The sequence below is a fragment of the Caretta caretta genome, chromosome 2, assembly GCF_965140235.1.
Source record: "Caretta caretta isolate rCarCar2 chromosome 2, rCarCar1.hap1, whole genome shotgun sequence".
Taxonomy (NCBI): Eukaryota; Metazoa; Chordata; order Testudines; family Cheloniidae; genus Caretta; species Caretta caretta.
The window spans coordinates 251,414,742-251,436,571 of NC_134207.1; positions in this window are offsets into that span (position 1 = coordinate 251,414,742).

The following is a 21,830-nucleotide window of genomic DNA, read 5'->3' on the forward strand; positions in this document are numbered from 1 at the left end:
ATTAGTTTAAAAACAAAACATTCTGTTAAAAGAAACATATTTACAGCTGTACATATAATATTGAAGGTTGGTCACATTTTGGGTCTAGCCTTTATGCTTTCAAAATGCATGGGAAGATAGTCAAGCAGTTCTCATTGGATGAAATTCACCCTTGGTGTATGTCATCACTTAAACCCCAGTTCAGCCTTTCACAGGAAATTTAATAATTGACTGATGGGTATCATTTGGTTAAATCAATGCTTGTTCATAATTTTTCAACAAACGATGGAAAAAATTGTCCAATTATTTGACAAATACTGTTTGGCAAGATTATTTATAGAGAATAATGCACGTATTCTTGGAAGAATTTAAGTGAAAAAATGCCAGAATTAGGGTCTTTACTCTCCATTCAGTGATTAGAGCTGATTGAGTTATATTCAGATAGTTTGATTAATTTTGAATAGTCCTTACCCAGGCAATATTCCAACTTCTGAGGAATTTTGCCTGAGTAGGGACTACAGGATTGGGCCTTTGAGGGTAAATGTCTTGAAAGGGCCTCTTTATAAAGCAGCAGCTTAAATTCTGAACTGCAGTGAAATCCCATTTGCTCCTTCTCTCTGTTATTTTACCTAGTCTGTGGAATTGCTCTGTACAAATGTTAATCCCCTTCTCTCTTTATCAGTAGAGGGTGCTGTGGGAGTTTTGTGCTTTGCAGCAGCCTTTTGTGTATGCATAGTTCAATCTAATTTAAGAAGAACTGGCTATTTCAATGGGAGTCAAGTGTGCATTTAAATGGTGTGTGGGAGAGCCATAATATAATGGCAAACCATTTCCTTAATTGATTAGAGTTAAAGAAGGGAGAAATTTTAAAATGGATAGTTTCAGATTCCTGCCCCTCCTCTCCTCCTGAATGGATCACTGAGCATGTTTTTGTAGCATATTTGCTCATTACCAACAGATGATTGCATTTTGTGTGCATTTTAAATACAGGTCCTGTATTCAGAGTTATTGGAAATGTATTACAAGGAAATATTATTATAAAATGTTGACTAGAAACATGTTAAATGCCACAGACTTTTATAGTAGTCAAAATTAATACAAAAAGTTTTTAAAATCCCATGCTGCAAACAACTTAAAAATGGAAAACTTGTTTTGATAAAATCATGAAACATAATCAAGCTATTCACTGATTAAATCCCTAGCAGTGACGTTAGAAGAACATTAAGGTTCCAAAATCAAGCAGGGAAAAGTTAGAAAATGGCAGAATTAAGGTTGCCTATGCATTTTTCATTTGGTCCTCTTGTGTGTATGCATTCTAAGACAGACTTTAATTACCTGATTGCATACTATTTTTTCCATGGGACCCCTGCCTCATTCAGTGCACAGGATAGATGGTGCTCACTGAACAAGTAAGCTATTAAATATTTATTTTTACCCTCACCATTCATTGTGTGACCCCATGCATTATTTACTGAACACTATCCAAACCCTGCACTGAATGTACAATTATTTTCTATAGTGCTTTTCTATAGTGCTCTCATGGTAGTATCTTAGTGCATTACAAACATTAATTAATTAATCTTGAAATGAGGGGGTATTTTACACCTGGGGAGCTGAGACAGAGGGATTTAAGGTAAAAATTGTCCACTAATTTTGGGTGCCCAATTTGAGATATACCTATGACCTGATTTTTCAAAGTACTTAGCATTATATAGACCATTTAACATGTTCAAAGCAGAATTGCCATAGACTTCAGTTGCAGCTGTGAGTGCTCAGCACTTCTGCAAATCAGATTGCAGGGTCTCAATTCATGCCTCAAGAAAATGAGGAACACACAATTAGACCACCTGGGAAATTGTTGGTTTATATGATCTGCTCATCACATAGGAACTCTGTGGCAGAAGCAGGGATAGAATCCAGTTCTCCAGAGCAACACTGAAACATCTTAACTGTTAGGCCTTTCTTTCTCTTCCTGCCCTCCCCTGCCTCGAATAATGCAGGGTACTAAAGACATCAACCTCATTAATGGCATAACCTGGATTCATTTCCAAGCATCATCCATCTTGTGTGCTGAATGAGACAGGGTTTATGTGGGAAAAAGAGTATGTGATCATCCAACTAAAGATTGTATCAAAATGGATACACATAATGGGGCCAAATTAAAGTTACACAGGCAAACTTGATTCTGGTATTTCCTCAATTTTGAGTGCTTGACTTTGCAACCTTAACATTCTTTTAACTTATTTTTTTGAGATGCAGTTTCCCAAGTTTTTTAAAAAGCAAACTGTAAAAAAAAAAATTCCATCATGTGGAACCACACCAACCTATTTGAACCACCTGCGTGGTTGAAATACTTGATCCACAGCACAGTCCATCTGAGCTAACTGGAGTAACTGGTAGCAGTAGAAAGATGTTTTCTTCTTTGTGGACTTACCCCTAGAGGGGCATAAGACACGTACTTTGCCTGTGAGGTTCACAGCCATTTGCTAGACAGTAAAGGAATGTTGAGACTCAGGAATCCTGGGTTCAATTCCAGGTCCTATAGGGGAGTGTGCTGTAGTTGTTATAAACCCTTCAGCCCCTCTGTCTCTCACCAGCATTTCGCTATCCCATTCTGCTCCTGATCCCCAATTTCTGTACCCCACACCCTGCTCCTCAAAGAATCAATCCTGAAGCACTTGCATGAGAGGAAAGTGATCAGGAACAGCCAGCATGGATTCACCAAGGGAAGGTCATGCCTGACTAATCGCCTTTTATGATGAGATTACTGGTTCTGTGGATGAAGGGAAAGCAGTGGATGTATTGTTTCTTGACTTTAGCAAAGCTTTTGACACGGTCTCCCACAGTATTCTTGTCAGCAAGTTAAGGAAGTATGGGCTGGATGAATGCACTACAAGGTGGGTAGAAAGCTGGCTAGATTGTCGGGCTCAACGGGTAGTGATCAATGGCTCCATATCTAGTTGGCAGCCGGTATCAAGTGGAGTGCCCCAAGGGTCGGTCCTGGGGCCGGTTTTGTTCAATATCTTCATAAATGATCTGGAGGATGGTGTGGATTGCACTCTCAGCAAATTTGCGGATGATACTAAACTGGGAGGAGTGGTAGATACGCTGGAGGGGAGGGATAGGATACAGAAAGACCTAGACAAATTGGAGGATTGGGCCAAAAGAAATCTGATGAGGTTCAATAAGGATAAGTGCAGGGTCCTGCACTTAGGACGGAAGAACCCAATGCACAGCTACAGACTAGGGACCGAATGGCTAGGCAGCAGTTCTGCGGAAAAGGACCTAGGGGTGACAGTGGACGAGAAGCTGGATATGAGTCAACAGTGTGCCCTTGTTGCCAAGAAGGCCAATGGCATTTTGGGATGTATAAGTAGGGGCATAGCGAGCAGATCGAGGGACGTGATCATTCCCCTCTATTCGACATTGGTGAGGCCTCATCTGGAGTACTGTGTCCAGTTTTGGGCCCCACACTTCAAGAAGGATGTGGATAAATTGGAGAGAGTCCAGTGAAGGGCAACAGAAATGATTAGGGGACTGGAACACATGAGTTATGAGGAGAGGCTGAGGGAGCTGGGATTGTTTAGCCTGCAGAAGAGAAGAATGAGGGGGGATTTGATAGCTGCTTTCAACTACCTGAAAGGGGGTTCCAAAGAGGATGGCTCTAGACTGTTCTCAATGGTAGCAGATGACAGAACGAGGAGTAATGGTCTCAAGTTGCAGTGGGGGAGGTTTAGATTGGATATTAGGAAAAACTTTTTCACTAAGAGGGTGGTGAAACACTGGAATGCGTTACCTAGGGAGGTGGTAGAATCTCCTTCCTTAGAGGTTTTTAAGGTGAGGCTTGACAAAGCCCTGGCTGGGATGATTTAACTGGGAATTGGTCCTGCTTTGAGCAGGGGGTTGGACTAGATGACCTTCAGGGGTCCCTTCCAACCCTGATATTCTATGATTCTATGATTCCTGCCCATCTCTTCCACCACTCCTATCTCCCATCCTCTCCCTCCTCCCTCCAGACTTCTACCTCTCTCTCCCTGAGCCCCTGACCTGCCTCCAGTCCTGCATCCGTTCTTCCACTCCGCTCCTCACCCCTTTGTATTCCAGTCTGGATGATGGGGTCTAAGTTAGCTGTTACCACTCAAGAAAGAGATCTTGGAATCATTGTGGGTAGTTCTCTGAAAACATCCACTCAATCTGCAGTGGTAGTCAAAAAAGCGAACAAGATATTGGGAATCATTAAGAAAGGGATAGATAATAAGATGGAAAATATCATATTGCCTCTATATAAATCCATGGTGCACCCACATCTTGAATATTGTGTGCAGATGTGGTCGTTCCATCTCAAAAAAGATATATTGGGATTGGAAAAGGTTCAGAAAAGGGCAACAAAAATTATGAGGGGTACGGAATGGCTTCCGTATGAGGAATAAGACTGGGACTTTTCAGCTTGGAAAAGAGATGACTAAGGGGGGATATGATACAGGTCTATAAAATCATGACTGGTGTGGAGAAAGTAAATAAAGAAGTGTTATTTACTCCGCATAACACAAGAACTAGGGGTCACCAAATGAAATTAATAGGCAGCAGGTTCAAAACAAACAAAAGGAAGTATTTCTTCACAGCGCACAGTCAACCTGTGGAATTCTTTGCCAGAGGATGTTGTGAAGGTCAAGACTATAACAGGGTTCAAAAAAGAACTAGATAAATTCATGGAGGATAGGCCCATCAATGGCTATTAGCCAGGATGGGCAGGGATGGTGTTCCTAGCCTCTGTTTCCCAGAAGCTGTGAATGGGCGACAGGGATCACTTGATGATTAGCTGTTCTGTTCGTTCCCTCTGGGGCACCCTGCATTGGCCACTGTTGGAAGACAGGATACTGAGCTAGATGGACCTTGGTCTGGCCCAGTATGGCTTCTCTTATAGAATCATAGAATCATAGAATATAAGGGTTGGAAGGGACCCCAGAAGGTCATCTAGTCCAACCCCCTGCTCGAAGCAGGACCAATTCCCAGTTAAATCATCCCAGCCAGGGCTTTGTCAAGCCTGACCTAAATGTTCTTATGTTCTTATTCTCCTTTGCCTCCATGCTGCCTGGGCACAAGGTGGGGAGCACTGAGAGTACAAAAGAGACAATCTCCCTGCTCTTATTTCTGGGGCCCACACCATAGCAATCTCAGGATCTGGGCAGAGTCATTGGGGGAAAGTATTTCTCAGCTCTGCAGGCCCAGAATGGAGCATATCTAGCCACTCCGTGGGGATGGTACATGTGCAATCTGGTTGGTCTATAAAGGTTGTGAGTGGATGGAGCATGCTCAGTGCATATAGTATCTTCAGGGAGTTTTTACAAGTCTCTATTGAACATGTGTGAACTGAGATTTTTCAGAGGCTTATAATTTGGCCAAATTTAGGTGAATTTCCCCAGGGATGGCAAAGGCACTTCCCTGACACAAAAGCAATCTTCTTTCCAAATTTCAAGACCCTGATCCAAAGCATGGAGGCACTATATTATCTCTTAAAAAAAGAATACAGGAATTTTTTAACATAACACCACCTCATATTTTCCCCTAAACTCTTTCTTGGAAATGGAAGAATGATTTTAGCTGAAACTCCCCAAAATATACAGCCATACTCTGATACCCAGTATGGAAAATTTCAGTCAGTATGGCAAAATCATAAGCAACTGCAAAGTTGTATAATGGAAAGTGTCCGGGAACCTTAATTATAGCTATTGTTACCTGCCTATAATAAATCATTTTCTTCATATGGTAAACTCCTTGGGGCAGGGACCTTTCTTTTCCTGTGTATTTGTACAATGCCTAGCACAATGGCTACACAACTGAGTTCTTAGGCAGTACAGCAATACAAATAATGATTAATAATAATAATACAGAAAATAGATTTTTCCTTATTTTGAATAAGTGTTGCTTCAGCTTCATTTTTAAAATATACATTTAAGATATGCTATATTCAGTGATTATAAATCATTTTTTGCACCCAAATTGTATCTGGGTGCAAAATCTGTCTCGGTAGAAAGTCCTTTTCTTTTTCTCTCTTTCTTTCCCTCTCTCTCTCTCTTTTTATAATGCTAACAAAGTGCCGGTTTTCTAAATTGAGCACATTCATTTTCTATTGTACAATGATTATGTAATTAATCAGTGTTCCTCAATTCCAACGGCATAGTGCAGCTATATTTAAATGGAAAGTGCAATTAGTACTCATTTGCACAACTGTTTTCTCAGAGTTGTACAATAATCCAAAAATTCTCACAACTGATCTGTGATCCACAAAACACTTGGTTGATGATCTGGAGAGGGCTGGAAAGTCATGATTCTGGCTGTCATTCTTTTCAGCTACTAAATTATATTGAGAATTCTGAATATATTAAATACTTTCCTCTAATTTATTTTCTGTGTAAATAGTTGCAATAGTAGCCATAAGGATGCTAAGCCATCATGTATATCCAATTTATAGAAAATATGGCCCATACTATGGAAAGAGTTTGAGAACACCTGTGGTAATACAGTATATAAGATACCAACTTTGTCTAGACTAGGCTAAAAAGTGTGATGTTGGAACGTCTTAGCTTTTCTGAACACACATTTGAAAACTCTAGTGTAGATAAGGGATGCTGCCTTTAACACGTGCTAACACAGTCAAGTTAAAGCCTGGGCTCCAACTTTCCAAATGTGTTAGAACATGTTAGCTGACGTGTTCAGACATCACGCCTTGTTTAGATGAGGATTTTAAGTTCACTATTCACCTGATTCTCAGGGCCAGTGCTATATTCTAGAGATGATAGAGTGAGATTTCTGTTATGTAACTTGAGTGATAATAAAATGTTGGTTAGGGACAGTCTACATAAAAAGCACTGATGAAGTCAGTACAGACTAAAATTTCATACAGACAATGAGGTGTTTATACTGCTCTATATACCATACACTGAAATGCAAGTACAATATTTATATTCCAAATGATTTATTTTATAATTGTATGGTAAAAATGAGAAAGTCAGCAATTTTTCAGTAACAGTGTGCTGTGGCACTTTTGTATTTTTATGTCTGATTTTGTAAGCAAGTAGTTTTTAAGTGAGGTGAAACTTGGGGGTATGCAAGACAAATCAGACTCCTGAAAGGGGTACAGTAGTTTGGAAAGGTTGAGAGCCACTGGTTTTATGAATGTTGGTTAAGTGTCTGGAGACCGCCTGATCAACGGCTGTACCGGCATGCTCAGTCATTTTATTATTTAAATCCTTGCAGTATCTTTCTGTTTCAAATGACACAGACCTACATCTCAGACTACTTTGAATAACTTATGTTAAAACCCTTTATCATTCTAGCTACACGTTCTTCATTTTTGTATTAATACGTCTTGCAAAACTGTCTACAATATTACAAATAAGTGGCTAGCTCCTGCACCAATGCAGAGAATGTTAGTCTTGCCATTTGCTTCAGTGAAGGCAGAATTAGGCCCATGGGTTTTTTATAACCATATGGCAGGCTGAGACTAGTCTCACATTCTCCATTTTATGTAACTGTTAGGGATACATGCATATTTTAACTGCTGTTGAGGCCTGCTCCTGAGATGTGCTGAGCACCCTCAATCCCTTAAGGAGTAAGTAAACTGGCAAAACTTTTTTCACTTTCCATCTCTCAGAGCCTTCATGCAGAGTGTTTTATAACTAAGCCCCTTCATTTTCAGTTTAAACCGATTTTTACTGAAAAATTCCTGGGTTTTACAAAAAGTATTATTTATTTTTTTCTGATTTTCACCCTACTTTTGTATCATTCAAATATATAAAAATAACTTGTTTTGTTAGGAAAATACAATACGTTGCATGAGATAGATGTGATAATTCATTAGTCTGTGTGTATATGCAAAGCTGCCTGTTGAAGTAAGGTTATGTATTAGTCTAGAAGATACACACAATAAACAAACAGGCGTGCACACAAGCTCTGAAGTGCATGCTCATCTGAACGTACTGATGAATCTCACGCCCACCAGGTACACATTTCAAGCTGTCAGCAGATAAGAGTTTAAAGATTTGACACAGTAAAATGGGAAGAAAGCAAAAATCTGTATCAGAATATGTTTCAGAACACAAGGAAGTATTCGAAAGTTTAAAAACAAAAACAAAAACAGGAGAAACAGATGAAGTTGAGTATATATGCTGCAAATGGTGTGTCCCAATTATTAAATGTAAATATTTATAGGTTAATAGTTCTAAGTCTGCAACAGTAAACTGTTTATTCAAATGAAAAGTTTTATATGGGGATTACAGATATATTGTTTTCTTAAACTCAGAGGTGGCATTGTGTTTTCAGTTCTGTTTCAGTTCTACAGCAAACCACATTGATGAACAGAATTCAAAGTATTAATCTACTGAATAGTTTCCTCCCTTGTCTTTCCATCCACCAAAATGAACCCTGATATTTACCCAGAAAAATTAATAATATTTTTTGCACTGATTTTCACCTGTTTTTGTTGCGGTAGTAATAAACACTGATAAATTCCTGGGAAAAATTAAGTAAAATAAAAACTGAAAATGAAGGGCCCTATTTATAACACAAGCACGCTGAGAATTTATTCGTTTTTCTTACCCTAGTCTCTTCAACTTGCATATCAGCAAATTAAATTGAGGGAGTCACAAATTTTCTCATGCTCTGCCTTAGTCTATACAAATCTTTTGAAAAGTTATTGGCAGCCTCCTTGGTATTGCTCCTGATTTTTTATCGTTGCCAAGAGGCCATGCTGCATGTTCCTTATTTTAAGTCACATTTAATGTGAGCAGAATTAATCCTAATATTGGTCCTTGTGGCAAATTACTAATCACTTCCCTTCATCCTCCACTTTTCCATTTACAAGTGCCTTCTTTCTTTGATATCCAAGCTGTCCAATCAAGTAGCTCATTCCCTTTGCCAGAGATGTTTACTTTCCAGATTAGGGTATCAAAGGCTTTCTTAAAGTGCAGGCAAATTATGTCCAAGGCTGCTTCTTATCAGGTGTTATTAGTTCTTCTATAAGATCTCCCTTTGGCAAATCCATATTGACTATTCTTAATGGAAACTATAATTGTCTAGGTGCCTTTTCCCCCATTCTGTCTTGGTTAGTATTTCTGGTATCTTCACTATGTGTTGCTATAGCTTCTCTTCTGTACACTAGTACTTAGTCCTATTTCCAAGGATTTTATACACATTTACTGAACGTTTTCTCTTAGAAGGTATTAGTGGGATCCTTTTCAGGAAAGATGGGGGCAAGAGGCTTTGGGGAATGGAAACCCTGTGTGAATGAAGGAAAGAAAGGAATGAAGGAGAAAACAGAAGGAAGAATCAAAGTCCAGTTATTGGTTTGCCAAACACAGGAGATTTTTAATTAGGATTCACAGTTACATGTGGAAAAAGTCTGTTCTTCAGGTTCATCCCACATTGCAAGTGCAGAGAATAGTCTCCTCACTGTAGGATATCAGAAAGCAAATGTAGCATCAGGTTACTTATTTAGCATTTTCTGCCATTACACAGCCACATCTTCACAGTTTGCATTTCCTTCTAGGTCTGAGGTCTGAAGTGCCCTGGAATGTCTTGCTCAGTCACAAAGAACTAGGCCAAACTTTTAAACTCGGGTCAGTGACGTTAGGCACCTAAGTGAAAGTGGCCTGATCTTCAGGAGTGCTGAGTACTCACAGCTCTGACTGAAGTATTGTGGGTGCTCAGGTACCTCTGAAAATCAGAGCCTGTATAGATAAAAACAACAAATCAAACCAGGAAAAATAGGAGACAAACAAGGTAGGTGATGTAATGTCTTACCTTGTTTCTCTCATATCCTGGGACCAACCCAGGTACAATACTGCAACCAGGAAAAATATGAGAGGCTTCTCTTTTGCATTTCTTAGTGTATCCACTGGATTACTTGCCTACTTCTTCCAGGAGAGACCACATGGACAGGCTGACTCCTTGCAGGTCTCCACCTGGTCTGTGGGAGGAGTACTTTTTAAAATATATATATATACATACATCCTTTAATCCCATCAGGTTTTACCAGAGACCGTGGGTATCACCATGGACTACAGTTCCCATCTTGCCCTGCTTTCCTTGATATCAGAGAGAGGTTGACTGGGAACTGCTGCTGAGTCAACCTTGTCCCTCATCAATGAGTAGGATAGGGTGTTCCAGCTCACCCTACCCATGGAACCTTGGCCTTCTCCCTAAAGCCACTAGTATCATAGTGCACTATATTATCTCCTAGTGCCTTTGTTCTGGGGAACCACGTGGGACTACAGGAGGTTATCATCCATCTCCATCTTTCCTCTAGACATGCTAAGGCAGCCTTTGGTAAGCAGCACATGCAGGGGTGAAAGTAACTTAAAGGACTTACCGGTACTCTGGAGTCCTGAGCAGGGGGGCATGGCCCCGACCAGAAGAGGCGTGGCCTCAACCATAAGAGGCGGAGCCTTTAAATACCTGGGCCCTTTAAATGAAGATTTAAAGGCCCCAGGTCTCCGGCTGCGGCTGGGAGCCCCCGGGCCTTTAAATCACCCCTGGAACAATTTAAAGGGCCCTGGGCTCTGGCTGCTACCCCAGGGGTTCCAGCAGCAGGGCTCAGGCAGCGCTTTAAAGGGCCCAGGGCTCCCCGCAGCGGCCGGAGTCCCGGGCCTTTTAGAGCGCCACCGGAGCCCTGCCACTGCTACCCCAGGGGCTCCGGCAGCGGGGCTCCAGCAGCGGGGCTCCGGCGGTGTTTTAAAGGGCCCGGGGCTCCGTCCGCTGTGGAAGCCCGGGGCCCTTTAAAGCGCCAGCCTGGGGAAGCCAGTCTGGAAGGGCGTTCTGGCTCTTGACAGTACGCCGGACCGGGCCGGACCGGACTGGCTTATTTTCACCTCTGAGCACGTCATTTATACAAAGAGTGGATACTGGTATCATAATGGCATGAATACATCAATAGTCATGACGTATGTATGTGTGTGGGCAGTATCCACCCAACTTATTTAATTACTGGCCAACTCTTCACCAAATGGAAAAATGTGGTGGAGAAGATTGTGCACTGCACACAAGAATTTTCTGGATGTTAAAGAGAACTGAGCTTTATTAGTTTGTGTGGTATTTCATAACTATTGCTGATGTTATCAGATTGCTGCTTAATTCCTCATCTGGCATCACTGGATTTATCCTAATGTTAGATTAATAAATGCACGGCCTTCCTTTGTAAGGCTGTATAGTACAATCAAATAATTGTTTGATATTTCAGTAATTCTGGCTATAATGGCCCACAATCATCCTTTAAAGAATTTCTTGTGCTCGTATTTCTATCATCTACATAAGTGAAAAAACAATAAATAAGAGCTGACGTGCAGAAGTATGGAGTGTTTTGATGTTAGTTCTGTCTTTATCTACTGCATTCAAAACCAAAAAAGAAACCAAAAAAAGAAAAGAAAAGAAACCCAAAAACAAACTGCTTCTATTACAATTTTATTTAGTACCCTGAAAAGTGCCAGACTGACTGTCCTGGAGGCTGTCCATTTATCCACCTAGCAGGCACAGCACAGGAAAGGAAAGTGCACATTTTGCATGTTCACTTGCAAACGTGCCTCCTCTTAGCTTAGCGGAATCACTTTACAGATGAGATGATAGTTCAATCCTTACCATCTCCAAGATTGCCAGTTAATGCCAATTATCCTGGTGGTTTTGTGACATGGACACCCGGTCCACTAGGAATTAAACTGCAATCACCAATTTTATTCAAGGAGATTTACAAATACCTTTCATATCAAATGGCTTGTTCCTGGCTGATGATGATTGGATAGATCAAATGGTTGGGCACATTGCACATACGCTGATATATATGCTAACTAGTAGGTAGGTGATAACAACTGGAAGCCTGTACTGAAATGGTTTAGATTTGAACGAGCAATTTAGATTATGTCTACACTATACTGTAGTGTGGACTATGGGGGATGTGAATTGCAGAGTGCACCAAAGAGTTGCGCTTAAATGCTCCATGTGGATGCTGCTGGCACAAAGTACCAGGTACCTAGTTTGCATTAACATACTGCTCTTTCTAATAGTATTAAATTAACATGAACTCAGTACCTTTTAATTTACTCCATTAGTGTCCAGATGGCGCAATTACAGTACAACTCTTTAGTGCAGTCTGTAATTGACACCCCTGTAGTCCACACTGTGGCGCAGAGTAGACAAGCCCTTAGCTGTTGTAAGCAAGACATGAGAAGTAATTCTTCCGGTCTACTCCACATTGATAAGGTGCCAGCTGGAGTATCGTGTCCAGTTCTGGGTGCCACATTTCAGGAAAGATATGGGCAAAGTGGAGAAAGACCAGAGAAGAGCAACAAAAAGTATTAAAGGTGTAGAAAACACGAGCTCTGAGGGAAGATTGAAAAAATCGGGTTTGTTTAGTCTGGAGAAGAGAAGACTGAGAGGGGACATAACAGTTTTCAAATACATAAAAGGAGGAGGGAGAAAAATTGTTCTCCTTAACCTCTGAGGATAGGACAAGAAGCAATGGGCTTAAATTGAATCGAGGGTGGTTTAGGTTGGACATTAGGAAAAATTTCCTAATCGTCAGGGTGATTAAGCACTGGAATAAATTGCCTAGGGAGGTTGTGGAATCTCCATCACTGGAGATTTTAAAGAGCAGGTTAGACAAACACCTGTCAGGGATGGTCTTCTTCTAGATAATATATGAGTGCAGGGAACTGAACTAGATTACCTGTCAAGGTCCCTTCCAGTCTATGTGAAAGGTTGTGTATCCTATTACCGACTTCTCAACGCCATAAACATGGTTCTTTATGCAGTGTATTCTTCTCTCACGTCTCTTCCCCTGTATTCTTAAATACTTGTTTATCTGTTGTCATAAGACTGTTGGACAAGTTGACTTCATTGGGAAGCATGAGGGCATGGCCCATCTGAAAATCAAGCCATGTTTATTTAGGTACCTAACTTGAAGAGCCCAAGTTTGAACATTTTAGCAGCTCTTAGTAGGAAATGAGAAAGGAACTTTTGATCAATGTTTCACATTAAACAATTTTAATTTCCTTCAGTAGAAACAAATTATCATATAGTGCTGCTGTTAAAAATCATAAGTAAAATACAGAAATATTTTTACCCTGCTTTGCTATGGTCACAGCAAACACACACCATATTGGGCTGGATCCCATATTCCTCATGCAGCTAACCCATACACTGGCTTCAGCAGGGTTCTTGTCTGCATGAGGCATCCATGATCAGGCCCTAAAGTTGTAGTATCACATTGTATAATGTTATATTTCTACATCAGTTCTGAACACTTCCTCTGTAGGAACTTCAGACCATCTTCTTCAGAGATATATATTTTATACAGCTCTTCCTGCCCCTTGTACTCTTGTTCAAAGACAAGATCAGCTATTTTTACAATGAGCCAGCAAGCATTTGTAAGAAGTTAAGCGATACTCCAAATATTCCTTAATTGAGTTTAGATGCATTCCGTGAATTTTTACACCAGCATCAAAGCTAATGTCTTCCCAGAGATAAGCAGTTTCTTCTCATATTTCAAAAAATCATCACATATTTTCAGCAAGCTTTCAGGAATGAAAGCTACTGGACTGCCGTGTTGTCATAATAAAACAGAAAGGTGCACATAGGTATTGTGATTCAAAGGCGACAAGTGCTGAACAAACAGTGTGTAAAGGCTTTTTTCTGGCTGACAATTTCCATCTTGGGCTGTTATTGCTCTTGTTTGATCATCTTTTAAATGATTATCATAGTTGAAGCAAATGAAGACAGTCATCACACTTTGATACAGAAAAAAGTACAATGAAGCCTGAAGGAAGCTTTCATTGCCAATTGATATTCTGTTAATAGTGTGGTTCAGGTGAGAAGAGTCAGAATATAAATGGTATCCCATTTCCCACTTTGTGAGTCAAAATCACACCAGTGTAAACCCAGAGTAACTTCCATTGACTGAATTTGGCAGTTGACATCTTTTGTTCCAGATTTACACTGATGTGGCTGAGAATAGAATTAGAATTTTTTATACCTCCGTTTTGTTTAATTTAATGTTTTTAACTGACTGGAATAAATATTATTTCACCTGTCCTTAATTTTTAAAAGCGTGACTTCTAAACAGCCGATTTCTTATTATAAAACCCACTGCTGCCATCTGAAGCCAACTTAGTGAAACAGAAACACTATTTTTAAAGACAGGTTTCAGAGTAGCAGCCGTGTTAGTCTGTATTCGCAAATAGTAAAGAAGTACTTGTGGCCCCTGAGAGACTAACAAATTTTTTGAGCATCAGCTTTCGTGAGCTACAGCTCACTTCATCGGATGCATTCATCCGATGAAGTGAGCTGTAGCTCACGAAAGCTGATGCTCAAATAAATTTGTTAGTCTCTAAGGGGCCACAAGTACTTCTTTACTATTTTTAAAAAAAGCAAAGTATAAGAGAACATAAGTGTTCCTTTTGAAGTCTGCTGTGCTGAGATGTAGTGTTTATTGTTGTTTTTGTTTTGCTAAGGTGGGAGATCAACACTTAGGGTAAATGTAGAAAGAAAACAGGATCAGATACATGTGCCCATTCCTGTGTAAGATATGGTGATTAGGTTAGAAACAATGATATTGTCTTGGTGCATTTAAAATTGTACTGCTAGTCCGAATGATGACAGGGCAGTATCACTGACACCGGTCACTGACCTATATGGACACTAGAAGGGAATCTGGTATTTCACACGACAGTGTCATTGATGTGTGTGTTGGGAGGCAACGTGGTACAATAGAGAGGGTACAGGATTGGGACTCAGGAAACCGGATTCTATTTCTGACTCTGCCGCTGACCTGCTGCATGACCTTGGGCAAGTCACTTAACCTCTCTGTGTCTCTGTTACGCAGGTGGGGCTCCTCAATCATGGCAGGCAGTCCACCCAGGAAAAGAGAACTCTGATTTCAAACCAAGAACAGCATGCCCTGGTCAGCTGGTTTGTAAAAGTTGTGCCAGTCACACATGCTTGATGGGTCTTCACTGCCAAGTCCAGCGAACAGGACAAGGTGAAGCGGTGTCAGTGGTGTAGGGATGCAGACAGCAGAACTAGAGGGAGCCAGCAGAACTACAGTCTGACCTCCCCTTATGATGCCAGGACTCATTGGTTATGTCAGCAAGCCTCCCAGCCCAGGTAGACAGACTAGTCCACCCCTAGCGTGCTAAAACTAGCGGTATGGATGTTGCACCTCTGGCAGACACTTGAGTAAGTCACTTAAGCTCAGACCCAGGAGCTCAGGTGAGAGACCAAGCTGCCACTCAAGCCACGACATCCACACTGCTAGATTTAGTTTGTTAGCTCAAGCCTTGCTTGTGCGAGTCAGTCTACCTAGGCTGGGAGGTTCAATCTCAGCTGCAGTGTAGATGTACCTATTGTTATATTACAATGACTCTTAGTTGATTATGAGCCGTAACAGGGCACAGTGAACTCCAGGATCTTAGCCTTTGTGGGGTTTGGCATGATTCCAGCATTGAGTGACAGCTCTGTTGTGCACAGCATATCCCACTAGTGGAATTTTTTATTTATTTTCCTGCAGGCCAGAGAGGATTCCTCAGCAGACTGATGACGCAGCAGCAAATTCATTGGCCATTTAAAAGCTTGTGATAGCCTTTCAGCCATTAAACCTTTCACTTTTACTGGTGAAATTCAGCAACCCTGAATTTTACATTTGCATTGATGATAAGTAAAGTTGATTAAATTAATTGCAGATATATTACCCAATTTCTTTGATTTTACAAATCATTTGCAAACCAATTCTGAGTTCTGCAAAAATATATATATTTTGTAAATTTTTACCAAGTTGTTTTAGAAAAACAATTTTCTACTTATGAGTTTTTTGTGGACTCTTTCCTTATTCCCATTCCTGCCCTTGCTCCACCCTCACTCCGTCTCTTCCTGTCCCATTCTGTACCCTCCCCTGAGCTCCCCTGCCCTCGCTCTGTCTCTTCCTGCCCCTGCTCCTCCTCCTTTCCCCCCAGTGCCTCCTGACTGCCCCTGAACAGCTGATCAGCAGCAGGCCAGAGGCTCTGGGGGAGAGGGGGAGGAGCTGATCATCAGGGCCACTGGTGGGTGCTCAGCACACACTGTTTTTTTTCTGTGGGTGCTCCAGGGCGCGGACTTGGCGCCTATGGGGTGTTGGGTGGAGGGGCTGTGTGGTGTGGCATGGGCCTGCCCCTGAGAGGAAGGGGCATGCTGGTAGCACAGGGCTGGGCGGGCCACTGCTGGTTTGTAAATAGTGCCCTCGCACTGAGCTGGATGGAGTGGGGCTGCAGCTGCCATGCCATGCCCCATTGCCGCTGATTAGGCCCCTTATTCTGGGCACTGACCTCCTCACGCTATGTCCATTGCCTCCATGGGGGCCCACAAATATGTTTGGCGTGGGGCCCACAAAAGCTTAATCTGACCCTGCTCAGGTGCACCCCAGGGCTGCTGCTTTGGCCGCCACCAGGACCGCTGCTGCTCTGGTGGTCTCTGGGGCCAGCCACATGGCCATGCTTGGATGGTCCCCAGGGCACAGCAGCTGGTGCAGCTGGCCGCGGGACATCTGAGCAGCTGCAGAAGTCACGGGGGTCTCAGAAAGTCACAGAATCTGTGACTTCTGTGACCTCAGCAACAGAATCGCAGCCTTACTCACATGGTATTGTTTTTGCTCTCTGATTGGATGACTGATCATTTTTAAACAGTCGCACAATGACCGATAAATAGCGAATACTTCTGTTCGTGCACAAAACACTGTGGTTCACATTTGAATATGGATATTTGAATGAAAAACAGCTGTTCGTCTACATGAACATACATCCTGCAAACAAAAATCTGTTCAGGTGAGTATCTGTGAATAGGGTACAAAACGTCACAGACTTGGCTGATATGAATACTCTTTGGAATACTAATGCATATTTTTGGGAGATGTTTTTCAGTATTCAACCAGATGAACTGGTAAGTAACTGAATTATGCTAAATCACAGGGTTGAAATACTGGTCCCTTTTGAAGTCAGTGGGCGTTTTGCCTTTGATTCAAATGGGGCAAAGATTTCACCCTAGGTTTCACTTGTAACCTCTTGAGGCCTGATTCTTTTACACTAAGGCCACTTTACATAATGAGAATCAGGCCCATGGTGTATTTTTACATCTCCAGCCTCTGTGGCTCCTCTCACAGTTGATGCCCGTTGAGTTGATCTCTCTGCCTGTCATTGTAGTGGCATGCTCCTCCCACGTTTTTGCCTACCGTCATAGTTTCTACACCTTTTTGATCTCTATCTCTCATATCTCATCATTGGTTCAGATAATGCGCCATTTTAACCAATCCTAAACTCTACTTGTTGCATCAAAGATTAGTCAGCTGGTCATTCTTAGCTGACTGCTAAGCATACCTGTTAAAGACTGATATCTGCCATCAAAGAAACACTTGAAAAAAAAAACCCTTCCACATTTTGTCGTGATATTTTTTATTAGAGCTGGTCAGAAAATATTTTTTGTCTTGCGGAAAATTTTGGCTTCTTGGCAAAAAATAAAAAACTGAAATATTTTGGCCTCTATAGGCAAAACTTCCTAACCAAACTATACCTCCCATGAGCTACCCTGGTCTCTCTACTTTGTGAGGGGATATGGTGCATCATTAGAATCACGTCGCTGCAGAGCATAATGGGAGATGAAGTCTGGCTGGGGAACATGATCCATAGAAGAGAATGGGGACATTAGGCAACTGAACTGCAACTCCCATGAAGCAGTACAGCAGTTACAACACCTGTCACGTTTCATCTCTAGAACGTTTTATGAGCATTAAATAATTAAGAGAGTCCTGGAAGTCATTAGATGGAAGAGAATAGACTGTGCTCTGGTCAGAGCAAAACCTAGACTGAAAATGGGCAAGAGCATAGTGTACAAAGTGACAGGATTGTCACCGAGATACATCTACTTGCAGAGAATGGGAGGGCCTTATTAATGATGTGATATTAAGTAGTAAACTTTCATATTAAGTTCATCAAGTTAAATTTGTTTTAAATTCATAGTCTATTTTCTGCACACTGATATATGTAATAAATAATGCATTACAAGAAAGGATTTCTTCCAATCAGAGCTAGCATTTTTTGCTTTTATAGTCGCAAAGCTGCCAAAAAAAAATGAATAGTACATAGTATATCCATGCACACCAACCAAATTCTCTGTTGCTAATTTTTTTTTAGCTTATTTAAAGACCGGAAATGTAAGTGGCTCAGTGCAGTATGTTTGTATAAGCAAGGTCTGCTGTTGATATCAAGTTGCCCCAAAGTCCAGCTTTGGGCTTTGGAAAGGACCATGTGGTTTCTGAAGGTTTTTTGACAGGATAAAAGAATGTAAAGGAGTATTTGTACTAAACAGATTAAGTTGTTTGTAAACATGTCCCCTTTAAATTAAGTGGTGGTGAAGACAAAGAAAATACTTTGTTGTTATCTCCTGGATTTGTCTTAAGTCAAATGGACAAACAAGTTAAACAGCGGATCCTCTTTAAATCCCTAATGGCTGTGAAGATTACATCTGAAAAGGTCTGTAAAATAAGTAAAAATTAAATTGCTTAAATTCTTCTGCTCATTTACTTTGGATAAAGCTTCTTTTTTCCCCCTTCACTTTTTTCTCATTCAGCTTTGGGGAACTTTGTTTTCAAATCACATTAGCATAGAGACAAATATTGCACAAGAATTTCACTTCTCTTCAGTCTTGTCACTTGTGATGAATAAGTCCTTGCTTAGTAAGTGGTGGTGACACATCATTGTGGCAGCTTCTGCACTTCAACAGAAGGATAATTAATCTTGCTATCAACACTGCTAAACAGGGGAGGATCACTCAAAGTTTTATTCCATAATGCTGCTTTGTGTGAGGTGGGATGCTTCCATTTGAAATGGTTGTCCATGAGTCATGTACTTCCTGTGATTAGCTTTTTGTAATCACTTGGTTCTTGAATTGTGTGGGGAAAAATACACAGGCTTTGTGTAGTTTTGATGTGGCTTTTTTATGCTGCATACATGTGTGTGTGATGCACCCACCACAAAAGAGAAACTAAGGACTGACATGGATCAGCACAAGTATGTATGTGCAAACTCTCTCAGGGCCTAATCCAGTGAGCGTCTTGCATCCCACTGACTCCAACAGGACGGAAGGTGTTCAACATGCTGCAGGAATGGGTGAACACGTACTACAGCTGCTGACATATCATCTAGCGGAATGAAAAAATATCCTGTTAGCCTGCCAAGAACTGACAGCATTAAAACTATTAGAAAGGACATAGATTGCTATTTAGCTAATCAGTTAATACTTAGCAATCATCACTTTTTTCTGAATTCCAGCATTGCTGCAGCCATAAAATGATGCCAAATGAGAGAAGTAAGCTAACAATAGCTTTGCTTCAACTGCCTTTTCGCTCACTTTAATAGTAATAAAATAATAATAACCCCCACTTCATTCGTCAAAGAAGTGCTGATCTAAGGTCACACATTCCAGTTGGCTAATTATTCTGCCTACCTAAAATTCCTCTGCAGTTTCATTTTTTAGATGAAGCTATGCTTTCACTTTTTGTCCTGAGCTATTACGTGGTGTCTGTTTAAACACTTGTATTGTTAAAACCAAATTTGGCCATTAGAAGGTGAATATTGAAGACAGCTGTCTGCTGTTTACAACTTAACACGTAAAACTATAGTTGTGCTTCAAGCTAAATCTCCATGTCTTCCTGCAGCTAGAAGCAGAAGAGAATCTTTAATCAGATGCCTGTTCAGCTGTCAGGTCGCAAGAGAACAGTGGATATCGCTGAACGTAACACAGACTGGAAAGCACACACACAACATTTCCTATCACCAATGGCAGGATGGGGGCTTTTGCTGGTGGGTCTTTCCCAGAGATCTAGATGTAACCTTTTCCTTTCTGCACTTGGCCTAACCTTTGAGGAGTCCACAGGAATTGGGTTTTTTTTCCTAGCCCTTCATTTCTGGGACCATCACTGCTCCTGCTTGCTGTTTCCCTGACATGTACCATACACCTGCCAAGGGAGCACACTAATTGAGAAGGTCAAATGTTCAGCCTCCTTCCTTCCAACAATACTAATTACTTCTTTCTTAATTAATGGCTGCATTGGGGCTTCCAGCTAGAGACAAGGAAGAGGGATTTGTAGCCATGCCAGTGGCTGTACTCATTGCACGTGTAGAGTGCTGAACCAGGCAGAATGCTTCTGGGCCTGCTGACATGTTTGGAATTAGCACATACCTACATCTCCTATTCAGAGGAGTAGACCACGACCCTCAGGGGTTCCCAACACCTCACACCGCCCTCGTAGCCATATCTCCTTTGGGTGGTGAGGCACCTGTGGGTAGTCTGCCATCTCTTTGTACTCAGGCTCTGTAAGTGTAGGCATGCAAGCTGTCCTCTGTGCAAGAACACAAGGAGGGAAATGGGATCTCTATACTCACCCCTTGTGCACCCATGCTACCAGACTTTATCCATACATATCTGCAATATTTAATATTTGCAATATTAATATCATCCTTTGCAGGGACCACTGTATCAGTGCTGCTATCCAGAGGTAACCAGCCTGTGATCCAATGTGTCTTCATAAGTGCATTTCTTTTTATCTATGTTATGCCTCCTGCAGCCTTCATTAATTTCAAAACTCTTGCTTAGCATTTTGGTCAACTGAAGTCTAAACCTGCAACCAGCACTGCAGTAAGAGTGGACAGAAAGTTCAGTGAGCAGAATAAATAATTTTCTCTTGTTTTTCCTCGCCAGTTTATGAAGATAAAATCAAAGCATTTAAATTATCAGGTTAATCTGTTTCAATTAATAATTTATACTCAGCTCATGACTAGCATTATTGCACTGTCACAATGTTTACTTCTGAATAAATTCATTTTAGCAACAGTGGGCCAGATCCTCAGCTGATGTAAATTGGCATATGACTATTAAAGCCAAGGTAGATACACTGATTTTTTACAAGTTTAGAATCTGGCCATGTATTCTGATCAAAACTGACTCAGGACTCTCCTACCTTTTGCCTCATGTTCAGTTTCTGATTTTTGGTTGATAAAGGTTCCATAACTGTAATTCAGTGTTGAAACTGAACAGCAAATCAGTTTTAAAACACGGATTCAAATGTACTTGAAGTGACTAACCATAGAGATTTGACAAGCATCTTTCATAGGAAAAAAGAGAAATAAATTATCCATACGTTATTCAAGAGGGTTTTGTGCAGAGATTTTTATAAACCTACAAGTGTCAGTCTTGTATTTGTATTGAACTATTGCATGTAATCAGAAACCAAAAGTAAACTGTGTCTCACTTAATCATGAAAGGCCAGTTTCTCTGAGGTGCTGAGTGCCTCCTGTGAGGTCCTGAGTTCCCACTGATGTCAATGAGAGGGTGCTCAGCAACTTTGTTACTGGTTGAAATTGTTTCCCACGAATGATGATTTAGTATTTTGCATGTTAACAGATTAGTTGGTATAAGGCTAAAAGAAAACAGCTACATAACTGGCAAAGATTCTTTTCAAGGGTTTTTGTCAAAATACTCTTAAAATATACAGTTGTGGTGTTAAGCAATTTATTAATAAGCCTATTAATACCATGGGGCTTTTTTCTTGAGAGTCTGTTAAGAACATCAGTGTTTAAGATGCTATCCACACAAACTTAATGCCAGGAAAAGCAATCCCATTAAATTGGACCTCATGAAATATTTATGAGGGCCAATTTAAAATTAATCCTGGCATTAAGCCAAATCAGGCAGTATATTTGCTACTGTATTAAAAAGAAGAGGAAGAAGAGAGATTTTTCACAATAGTAATCTAGCTGGATTTTAGCATGACCCTAACAATATTT